This window comes from Pteropus medius, unplaced genomic scaffold, assembly GCF_902729225.1.
Source record: "Pteropus medius unplaced genomic scaffold, Ma_sr-lr_union100, whole genome shotgun sequence".
Lineage (NCBI taxonomy): Eukaryota > Metazoa > Chordata > Mammalia > Chiroptera > Pteropodidae > Pteropus > Pteropus medius.
Genome location: NW_024348304.1, coordinates 2,883,601 through 2,896,540, shown reverse-complemented (window position 1 = coordinate 2,896,540; position 12,940 = coordinate 2,883,601).

The following is a 12,940-nucleotide window of genomic DNA, read 5'->3' as shown; positions in this document are numbered from 1 at the left end:
AATTATAGTGATTGATATTTGAATGTTAAAGCGAATATGCATCTTTGGGAATAATCTTACTTTGTCGTGACATATTTTTCTTTTAAAATAGTGATTTTAAAAGATTTAATTTGCTAAAATACTGTAAACAATTTTATGTCTATGTTCATAAGAGCTGCAGTATTTTTTTCCTATAATGTCTTAGCCTGTTTCTGGCATGTTCCAGCATGGTAATGCTGTCCTCAAAAATTGAGTAATAAGTTTTTTTTCTCCTTTTCTTTTAAACAAGTGTGCATAAGATTGGTACTATTCCTTCTTGAAATGTCTGATAGAATTCAACAGTGAAGCCGTCTTTCTTTGTAAGGAGAATTTGATTGCATATATATACACATACACACTATTATTCAGATTTTCTATTGCTTACTTTATGAGTTTTATTTATCCTCTCTAAATTATAAAATGTATTAGTATAAATTAGTTCATAATATTCTATAATAAAAAGTCTGGCCATTTTTTGATGTATGAGTGTTGACAGCTTTTAAACCTCAGTCCTCTGTCTTTCCCATCTGCCTCATATCTGGGAAAGCCAATGAGAGAGCTTTACACTCTGCTTCCTTTGATTACAATGGGAGTTTTAAAGCCTGGGAGCCTCTGCATACACAAGGGAACATTCATGCAAACCCCATCCCATAACCACAAGAAAAAAACTGAAGTCAATTTCCTTACCCTGATCTCTCAAACCATTTTCAATGAGCTTGGGTTCCTGCCCTTTTCTGCCCCCCAAAACCTCATTATGTAAGTAATAAAAATTTTCATATGTTCTTAGCAAGTGTGCGCATCATCCATCTTGACATCTGAACCAAATTTTGTGTAGGAATCCATCCTGCTTCTGAAGAATCATCATAATATATTCACTTACTATTTTTTAATCCCTGTTGGATTTGTACTGTCACTGTTTCAATTCCTCATAATCGGTCTACCTAGAGGTTTATCAATTTTACTGATCTTTATAAAGAACCACTCTAGGGTTCATTTTCTCTACAGATTCTCTATTTTAATTAATTGATTGCAGCTCTTTTCTTTATTATTTTCTGTATTTTACTTACTCTGGGTTTAATTTACACTTTTTTCCTTCGCTATTTAAGCTGTAATCTCAGTCTTTAATCAGTTTTTTCCTAACAAAAACAATTCTATGTACTGCTTTATCTCACAGATGCTGTTAAACTGTATATTAAATAATAATTCATTTCAAAATATTTCCTAATTATCTATAACTTTTAAGAGCCATGATTGGGTCAGAAGATAAAGAGGTATTTGCTCAATATAAAAATATTTGGGTTAGTTTTATCAATTTCAAATTAAATGTTAACTTGGTACAAAAAATTTATTCAGCATTGTTTAAATATATTGAGACTTTATGTCCCTGCATATAAAAGAGAACCAGCATGCTCCTGGGTAAACGTTCCAGACGCCTTAATGTTCCAGATGCACTCTCTTGGTAAACGGTCTACCTTGGTCAATGTTCCAGATGCACTTAAAAAGCATGTGTATCTGTGTTGTTGAATTGAGTATTTTATAAATTTCAAATATGTGAAGTCGATAATACTGTTCAAGTCTTATATATCTTCACTGATTTTCAGACTATTTGTTCTATCAACAGAGTCTTTATATTAAGTGTGTTTAAAATATGTTTCTTATAGATAGTACATAGTTAGGTCTTGTATGTTTAACTATTTATACTTAATATAATTATTGATATGATTAAGTATGCCATTTTGCCACTTCTCTTCTACTTATCCTACCTATTCTTTTGTTCCTTTTTGTTTTCCATTTTTCTCCTTACTTTAGGAGTATTATTTTCGGGGGGGAGGGGATTCTTTTCTATCTTCTTAATTGGATTATTACCTATAATATCTGATCATCTTAGTGATTAGAGTTTAAAATTTACACCTTTAACTTGTTAGTTTGTCTTCAAATATCTTAACCTTTCACCTATAATGTGGAAACTCCAACTGTATTCATCAATTATCCCCCCCTTTTCTTTATGGTAACATTGTCATAATCTTTACATCCACAAAATTTATAAACTTAATAGACTGCATTTATTTTTGCTTTATGCAGTCAATTGTTTAACAAAATTTAAAAACTAAAACTTTTGTTACATTTACCATTTTAGTTATTTTTCACTCCTTTCTGTATATTTGAGTTTTCATATCATATACTTTTCCTTTAACTTTATTTTTTGGCAGGCAACTAGGTTACTTGGAGATCTGCCTGATCCTTTACAGATCTCTTTTAAAGCTTTATTAGGGCATGTCTAGGATAGCTTTTACTGTAGTACTAATTTAGCCAATTTAATTCAGCAGCAAATTGTGATCTTTCAGGGTCTCTACTGAATGCCGAGTGTTTATAGCTCTTTGTATTCTGATCATTTCAAACTCAATCATCACTCAACCCTCTGGAAACTGTGGAAATTGTTGCACCTAGTTTCCTGGTCGTTGTTCTTTCTCTGATAGTCATTTTGCCTGGAACCATGTTGTCTCACCCTGCAAATACGCAACTTAGAATTCAAGACTTTAAGGGGAATACCATGTAGATAATTTGAACTCTCTTTTCCCATAACTAACTACTCTCTATGTGACTCTTCTACAAACTCCCACTGCTACAACCTCCCTGAACTCTAATCTTTGTCTCAACTCAGGGAGAATGCTGTGCTCTGCCCGAGTTGCCCCTCACTATACCATAGCTTAAAAGTGCCCCCAGCGAGAAATACATCACATACTTTATGCTCCCTCTTTTTCCAAGGATCACAGTCCTGCTCTTCATATCGTTCACTATCGTAATATAGTTGTTTCATATATTTTGTCCGCTTGCTTGTAATTTATGCAGGAGGGTAAGTACAGTATCTTTTCTTCTATTATAAAAAAGTAGAAGTCCTCACATTCCATCAATATTTAATGAAACTACAAAATTCTTTTCTTTGCTTCATACTTCCTGAGTGGAATTTATTTTAGTTAACTCGGTGATCACGCTACTTTAAAAATACTAAGTTGAATAAAGTTGAGAGTCTATTATGATGGACTGTCTCAAAAAGAACTTTGTAAACTCTCCTTTTAAGGATTTCTAGGCAGACATTTTGGTTTTGCCATATATCTTCTTCTTATATATTTTATATCTAGATTATTATCATTGTTTCTTTTCAAATCTAGGAACCAAGTTTGCGAACCTATGACGAAAGTCTTAACTCTCCCAGGGACCTGTCTGTCTGTTCCGTAAGAGAGCCTTCCACAAGGGCTTCAATCAGATCACTGTTCAGAGCAGTGATCTCTTTATTACCAGAATTTCTTCTACACTGGGGTTTTATCTTGATGTCCATAACTTTGCCTAGCAATTTTTTTTTCCACAGCCTTTTAGAGTCATAAATTAGTCCCCAAGTAAAACAATCATCTACTATATTTATCTACTTATCCACCCTTTAAGAGAACAAGTTATTGTGCTCTAGAGAAGTCCACAAATTTGGCCATTTGAGGCAATTTGAATTCTAAGAGATTGAATGGTACAAGACCAAAACCGAAGCAGTTGTACTTGGGCGGCAAATCTGAAGGACAAATCACATTTGGGTACAAGAGCACTGGGTGTATTTGTTGGTCTAAAGATCCTAGGCTACCCTGTCAAGCAAGATTCTACAAAACTATTTTGGAGAAAACTGTATAATTGTAAAAGAATAAGACTTCCACTCAAAATTTTTAACCTAGGAGCTGGATTTATTTCTTATTTAATTAGATATAGCTTCATTAAACAACACAAACTACTAATTTTATACAGAGCTTTGGGGAGAAGATTGTTTCAGGTTCTTTTTGTACAGGAACAAGAGTAGTTGACATGAGCTTTAGAACCATATTTTGTGTTGGTTACAGAAGCATGTTTTGGGTTGGTTGCAGAGGCAGTGTTGGTTCAATGTCAGTCTTAGAAGCATGATCACCAGCATGAGATGACTGCCAATTGGGTGACTTTCAAGGCTTGAGGTTATTACTAATTGATTGGCCTTCAGGGGTAGATTCACTGAAGCAAGTTGTCTGTCATTGCTTAATTGGACAGATTAAAATCCAGTTCTGAGTTTTATTTATTACTATGACTATAGAATAATCACTGATTTATTAGACAAGTAGAAAACCAGTCCTGGCAGTTAATTTATTTCCCCATGGCAATAAAATAATTTATATTTTCCTAGGAGGGCGTTTTGATTTGTTTGGTTGATTGGTTTTGGTTTTTAAGTTCACACAACATTCAACATCAAAGGCCCATACCACTTTTCTATTTCTCTAGGTCTCAAGTAAAGAATAATAAAAACAAAGCAGTACCCAAATCCCAGAGGAATAGTAATAAGAGGGTTGAGTACTTAGTATACAGACACGCGCGCGCACACACACACACACACACATACACACCACTTAACTGCTGAGGGATTAGAGATCAAAGTCACTCAATATTATATACTCAAAAGACATATGAAGTAGATATTTAACCATAGCAACAGCAATTTTTAATAAAATTATTTTATGCACACTTTGCTTCAGATGATCTGTTAGGTACTTTATGTATACTACTCCAATTCTCTATAGTTCTAGAGGTTAAACATCATAATAACCATATTTATATACAAAACCTATAAGATAACTGATTAAAGCCAAACACAGCTTACAAAAAGACAAACCAGATGCACCATGGTTCACATGCATTCATTAGGTGACAATATGCTCACTGAGGACCAGAATGGTTTCTTTGTTGTTTAATGCTTTAACCCCGGAGTCCAGCATAATGCATGTTGCATAGTATGTTCTCCATTAATAAAGATTAAGTGACTGAAGATGTCTAAAGCTCTTGTTTTTCAACTACCTAATTACTGAATAGCTGAGTAGGAGATTAACTATGAAGAGAAATACAAAAATGCTATTTTTTGAGCTGGAGAAGAATAGAGACATTCTTCTTTAAAATTCTATTTAAAGGGATGAATAACAAAGCTGGCCTGTTCTTTAGCTATAGAAATACCAATCAAGTTTATTTAAATTCTCCCACTGTATTTCATTTACGTGAAAAAAAATGACAATTCAATGGCTTCCCCTTGTATATAGAATCCAATCCACCTCTTTCGTGTGACTTTTAAACCCTGTCTTTCTAACTTCACACCTGTAACACTATTAGTCAACTAGTTCCTGAAAAGCAACGAGATATTTGTGCATGGTTTTTGTTGTTGTTGTTGTTGTTGTTGTTGTTGTTCTGAAATATTATCGTTCCCACTTCTCTCATGCTCTTTCTTTCTCATTCTGCAGGGAACATAATAAAGAATCCCCCATTTATCATCTAAGTCAATTTTCCCCTTCATATCATAGCCTATTTTTTCTTTTCTTAAAACTTTTTCTTCCATGTTGTCTTCTGCACCTAGCATTAGGTTGAACACAATGTAGATACTTAGTAAATAAATGAAGAGGACTACACCTATGTACTACAAATTTGAGAGATATCGATACCCTTAAATAAGACTAGGTGACTTTAATTGAGTTGACTGGAGAGCGAGGGAAGCAGGAAGTCAGTCCTGCCTTTTATAGGGTTGGACTGAAGAGTAAGAAATCAAGAAGCAACCCAGGTAGAAATGTTCCTGTATTGTTCACCTTTAATCTCAGTTCAACAGTTCTGTTTAGTTGAGTGGTTATTGTTTTTTTCTCAGATGCAAGTCTCATCATTTATCTTTCCTGGTCAAAATGTATTAGCCACTCTTAGTTCTAGGATAGATTTTTAATTTCTTAACATGTGTATAAGTGCTTTATTTGACACTTACTTCCTGTCCTCTCCCTGCATATGCCTCTTGCTATAACTGCAAACTTCATTTCATTTCTTTAAATACAATTTTTTCTGATTTGAGCTGGTTTTGCCAGATAATGGTATTGTGACTTATTTGCTTTTTCACCCTCTACCTCTGTATGCCTGCTCCTTTAGTCATTAAGCCTTAAGACATAAGATTTATCAAGCCTCAGGTCTATAATCATGGGGACAATAAGTTTCAGTTACACTATGGATAACATCTTAGTCGTAGATGTGTTTCTGCTCCAGGCCCATTGAGGCAGAACAACAATCCCACTGGCCACAGGACCAGGCCACAAGACCAGGCCAGACGGCACGGTGGCTGACTCCAGAACTGAACGCAATGATCAATTACTCTAGCCTCCTGCAATTATCCAATCAGTAGCATCCACATTCTCAACTCCCTTAGTTTCTAAGACAACTGATTTTCCTCTATATGTTCTGTATTCTGAAGATACCCAGAGAGCCAGGTCATTAAGAGCTTTAGCTCTCTTATGTCTCTGGGACTTGCAACTCCCTGAAATAAATCGTTACTTTCTTTGCAGCAAACCTGCATGGATCTTTCCTTTGACTGGCACGCAGGCAAAGGGACCTCTTTTGTTCTTGCAATATTTCCATTCATTCTTTGTATTCAAACAATATCATACTGCAGAGTTCTCTGGGCTCAAATATGCTCATTCACTCTTCAGTACATTTGCACGTGGGATTCATTTTTGTCTTGAAATTCCTTTAATGCATCCTCAGCAGTTAAAAATTCATTTTTAAATTTGCAGCCGCTCCCCAGCACTAGCATCACCACCTCAGCTCCACCTCAGATAGTCAAGCATTAGATTCTCACAGGAGCACTGGTCCCTGGTGTCAAAAGGGTTGGGGACCACTGCTTTCATTATATCTGCATTATCAGCTGTTGCCACAATAATCTGGCACTTTGTAGGCATACAATGAATAATTGTATACAATGAATAAATGTAAAAATGAATTAAAATATTTTATAATTACATATTTGCTTTGTTCTGATGGAGTTACTTTTTGTTAGTTAATGTTATACTTCTAAAACTTAAGAATTGACAAAAAAATCCCGATTTAAAATAACTCAGACATTTACAAAAATGAGCTGATTAGTTGTTTTCATTGTATATACTATGTATCTACCTTTCTATTTGTCTACTAGTTGAATCTTTTTGTAAATATTTCAATCTTTCTGTAAATATTTATAATTATATCTCATGCATGGATGTACGTCTATATTTACATGTAGTTTTATAGCTATATTTAGATATTGAACTTAATATCTCAAAGCCCAGATTAAATTCTATCTATACATTTAGGCATTTGCTGTAGACCTTCTCATCAGGCATCTGTGCCTATCCTTTTCACTTTTTGTAAAGCTTCTTCATTTCTAAGTTTGCTTTCTAAAAGCTTTCTTATCTTTTAGTAGAGAGTTCAAGCTTTTTAAAAAAAAATTTCCTGACTAGTCAACTCCTTCTATCTCGAGGTACTTTGTATCTCTTTTCCATTACACTGTACCAGTTACACTTTTAAATGTCTATGTGCTTACTTGATTACTATCTCCCCCAGACTATGTGGCTATGTGACCAATATAGTGGCTTTGTGCTCTGAGACATTAACTAAGCTGGAACCACATTTCCAGAATCACCTTCCCTGAATGTGTCCAGATTAAAGTTGGCCATCAGAAAAATTTGTGTAAGACTTGGAAGATAGAAATAAAGCAGAAGTCATTTTCTCTCTGAAAACCGGTATAGGGCCAAGCACTGTTGTAGCTCACACAGTTACTGTTCATCTGTTGGCTCATCTGGTTGACATGGAGTGGCAGCCAGGCCCTCAACTCCTTCACCTTCTCAAGTCCTGATCCAGATACACGCGCATCTCCACAGCCAACGGTATCAGCATCTCCTTCAGATCACCATGTAACCCAGTTTAGAGACAGCAAGAAACAGATAAATGTGGGAGTTCGTTAAGTCCATGCAAGATCTAATCCTTAGAATTAGTCCCTTACTCTGTATTTCTCACAGTGATTCTGTTCCTCTCATGGAAACCTGAAGCATCTATTCAGAACAGGAATCCTTTCCCATTTTGATCACTGGTGATCTTCTACCAGTGAACATGCACTGGTCAACTTGCACAGTTTCCTGCATGTTTAATAAATATTTTTGCTGGAATAAACAAATCTATACCCACTCAACTTTTTATTTGTAACAGGCACTGAGTAAATACTATCATAATTCAATTTAACTGGCTCTGTTTCAACCAAGATAATCTCATGCTCCCGACGCTTGACGATTCTATCCCAAGCCAGGGGAACAGGGTCAGCAGAGCTGTTTCGAGACAAGAGATGGTGCAGTCACAGACCAACGTCTCGTTTCTCCTTGATTCAATTGCCTCAATTTCCATCTGCATCTAATGACAGTGAAATTTTAGTTATCCTCTTAAAATTAATTTACATTTCAATGTAAATTGACTATACTATACAATGACTGGGTATGATAGAATTGGGCATGCTATTAAACAAGTTAAATTTGTTCATGAAATGTGACTTTGAAAGTGAGATGTGTTTTTTAATGAATGACAGAGCTGAGGATGAACTTTATACTGAATCTGTAATGTGGATCTATGGCATTTTTCTTTTAGAGAAACATAGGAATCACTTGAGGAATTATTTTCTTTGAAATTAATGCCATGGTGAATATTATCATTATTATCACCACAAACAGTTAAATCAAATTAGAAATAAGAAATAAACTTTATCCATTGTATTCCTAATTTAATTTAAAACACAAAGTAGAAACACAGTTTGAAACACATAAATAGAGAGAGATTAAGTGGAATGTCTAACCATTCTCTGCCTTCAGCTGATGTAGGGATGCATGTCAGTATCTAAAAAGAAAATAAATAGCAAATATTTGCCAGATTCAACAATCTTTTCCAGGGCTATATGGGATGAATATTCTATAGGGCCTTTTTCTCTTTAAACATAAATTCCCCCTCAATAAACATACTTAGTAAATTATCTGTGAAAATGAATAGCTAACCCAATTAGCCATTTACCCAGAATATTCCTGCTCATCACCTCCAAAGTTCTATTGAAGAGAATATGACAGAAAGCCAAATGTGGTAGTATTTTAAATATTTTTCTATATTAACTTTTCCTTAAATAAAATGGAAAGGCTTGACATTAAGCCTTCCAGGGTAGACAGAGATATAGGGAAGAAAAGGAATGATCTTTATGACCCTTTATATTTTGGAGGATATTAAAGATTTTCTATTTTGCGGATACTGCTGGTTAAGATAATAACAATGAATTGTTATTACAGTGACTGCAGTTTTAGTAAAATATGTCCAATACTCTATCTTAAGTGAATACCTCAAAAAATCTAGTTTAAATAAATTGATTAACTGATATTTCAAAAGTACTCAAAAACCAAAGAAAATAAACAGATAAAAAATAAGCATATAAAAAGATGTTCAACATCACATGTCATTACAGAATTGCAAATTAAAATAGCAATGTGATACCACTACACGCCTATTAAAATCGCCAAAATCCAAAACACTGACAATACCAAAGGTTGGGGAGGATGTGAGCCAACAGCAACCCTCATTCTTTGCTGGTGAGAATGCAAAATACAACCACTTTGGAAGATAGTTTGGCAGTTTTTTACAAAACTAAACATGGTCTTGTCATATGATACAACGATCACACACCTTGGTATTTACCCAAATGAACTGGAAACTAATGCCCACGCAAAAACATGCACACGCTTATAGTAGCTTTATTCATGATTAAGAAAACTTGGAAGTAACCAAGATATCTAGTAGGTAAGTATATAAACTAATACATCTTGACATTGGAATATTATCCAGTTATTGTAACAATCAAATAATATAACAGAGGCAAAGGACTTGACATGGTTCTTGACACATAGTGATCATTCAGCAAATATAAATACCTACATCAAAATGTTAACAGTGTAATTCAAGAAGTCACTGATACTAGGAATGACTATTTCTGTATTTTTCAATAAACATGCATTTTGTAGTAATAATGAAATATTGAAGTTATAAATCAAAAGTAAATATCGATTTGGTTATTATTCATTTTTTTTATTTTTATTTTTTAATAGAGGGAAGGGCTATGATTCACGATCCCCAGGTAGCACCATTCTTCTTCTAGGTCAATGGAAGAAAGTTAATGATCTCATCATTTTAATGCATTTTCCAATCATTATTCCCTACAACCAGTGAAGGGGCTAAGTAGATTTCAGATAGATAACTCATAATGGAGAAGCAATAGTTCTACTTTCTTTTATTATTTCTTTTGCTTTTAAGCATGATAATTTTGACCATCAATATCTGAAATGTTAAACATGGTCAGTTAATTATATCAAATACACATGCGTGTCACGATTCCCTCCTTACGAATATGAAGAAAAATCCAGATGATTTTGGGAAATGTTTCCTAATAAACCGTGATACTGCATCAGGTATCTTTATAAGAGAGACACTAACATTTGACTGGAGATTGCACAATAGATAATCTCTGTTAGAAAACAATAGAATTCACAAGTTTTCAAACTGCAGAAGTGCTCATGAAATCTTTTTTTCTTTCTTTAATAGAAATACAAAGGCTGGGTAAAAATAAGAGGCTGAAGACCCTTTGGAAAAGGTCAAGTCCTTCTTCAGTACCTGCGCGCACACACGCACACACACGCGCACACACGCACACACACGCACACACAAACTTGTAGCAGGCAAATTATCTCGACTCAATACAACAGAATCTGTGATATTCATCTCGAAAATGTAACCCTTTTATTTACTGACATCGAACAGCAGCATATTGTTACAAAGCCAGAGAACTAAAGAACTTTAAAAAATATATTTATAGGTAGAACTGACTTCAAATTGTTTTCCAAATAGGTTGAGTTTGTAGAATAAATCACAGTAATATAGAGATTGAAGCAATGAAAGCTGTCCCATCAGCACCATGTGGACGTTATTAACAGTTTGTAAGGGATTTGATAGTAAGATATTTTGTATTCTCAAAGGAGATCTGTTATGAAATGCAAAATATAAATGTAAGTTTCCAGGGTTATGATTCTGTAACTTTTTAAAATTAAGAATTCCAAAGTTAAATCAAGATAGCTTTAAAGAAAACATTTAGTATAGGGTTATATAGTGTATATTGAAGCTATTTTACCTCTGCTCCTTAAGAAAACCTCTGAAAATAAAATACATTTTAGCTCACTCCTCTTTTCTGATAAGCATATAGGACATATAATCAAGTCCTATCAGCACCTAGGCTATAAGACCCATAAACACAAGTCTCATTTCGTTTAATGCATACTTAGCACTTAGCAAAAGGATCCTACAATTTCTGGATCTCCAGCATTATCAACTGATCATGATGATAACTTGGCTATGTTGATAAAGCCACTCCTGAAACACTCACTGATAAAGAGACTGAGATGCCAAGTTATTATGCGATTTATACACACTTCAGGGTCATTTTCAACAATAATGTTAATAGTTGTTTATTGATAGCCAATGCTCATATACATCACAAATCTTTAAAAAATATATATTTTATAAGCTTTTTATTCCAATAATTTTAGTTGGTAAATTTGCAGCCAAATTTTCTTCCAGAGTGTGAGTGTCTGTTTCACCATAACCCCAAAGGCCTCGCCTCCAAATACCTTCGCCTTGGGGATTAGATTTCAACATACGAATTTTGGAAGAACATAAACATTCAATCCATAATGATAAACCAAATAAAATACAGCATGATTTTTGAACTTTGATGAATCATATGCAAAATAATCTATTTATCTTTATATTTTTTTAAATGCTCTTCCTGTAGAATTTCCCTAACTTTCTAATTGCCAATCACTTTTAATACATTTGGACAAAGCATGGACATTTTAATGAGGGGCACAGAATGAAATGTAAACCTTATAAACCTGAGTAATGTAAAAGTATTTATGTCTCCCGCGAATTTGGTGATGAAAAAGCCAGCATACGCGTAGAGCTAATCTCATAAACTTTCCTCATGTCAAGGATCCTAGCACCTGAAGGCCTACTTGTTTCAGCTGTTCTTTCATGTCTTCATACCTTTCACAGATGTTTTATGTGGGAGTTCGTTTGATATCAGCTATCTCATCATGTTCTAAACCAGAAGTCCACCAGACACTATTTTCTTCCTACCTTGGATAGTCATTTAAATTTATGAACCTACTTCACCTATTTGTTTATAATTCATATATTCATTTCATTTCCTTCAAGTTCGAATTAATTCTTGCTGAAATATACTCTTTAATAGTTTTTCATCATGTGCCCATGAGTGGAAAAATTCTTAGTCTTTTAAATTCCTGGAAACAAATTTTTACTATTATTAAGTATCTAAGTGTAGTAATTTTAATTTTTTAATCTTGCTTGCTTGGGCCTCAAGTTTTGTTTTTTTTTTTCTTTTTTAATCTAAGAATGCATGTCTTCCTTTATATATGTATCACTGGTCATTATTTCCTCAAATATTGCCTTTTCCTCTTTCCTTTGTCTCTTCTTTTGGAACTGCAATTAAATGTGTATTTAACTTTTAACCCTCTATGTCTCCTAACTTTCTTATATTTCATCTCTATATAACGTAGTTTGACTCATCTCTTCAGACCTATCTTCCAATTCTCTCTTTTGCTGTTTAATGTATTTTAATGACCGAATTTTCCATTATTGTATATATTTTTTTGATTCTTGTACAAACTCACCCGTTCTTTTTCATAATGTCCATCTTTTACCTCCTGGATTCTATGCCTTTATTTATTGTTATGAAACATGTAGACATTTACCTAAAGTCTCTCAGAGAGTCTCTACTATCTATAATTCAGTGTGTGAATTCTGTCATTTTTGTGTCTACAGTCCTTCACTTAGCTATTTGTAAATTTTTACTAAGCTCATCTTCAGAGTGTTTACAGTGGGATTTACAGGTTCTCTGGAATAGGAAGAAATTCCTGATGTGGTTTTACAATTTCCTTTTTCAGGACCTGACATATTTCATTTGGGGAAACTGGGATTTTTATGATTATTCATGTTA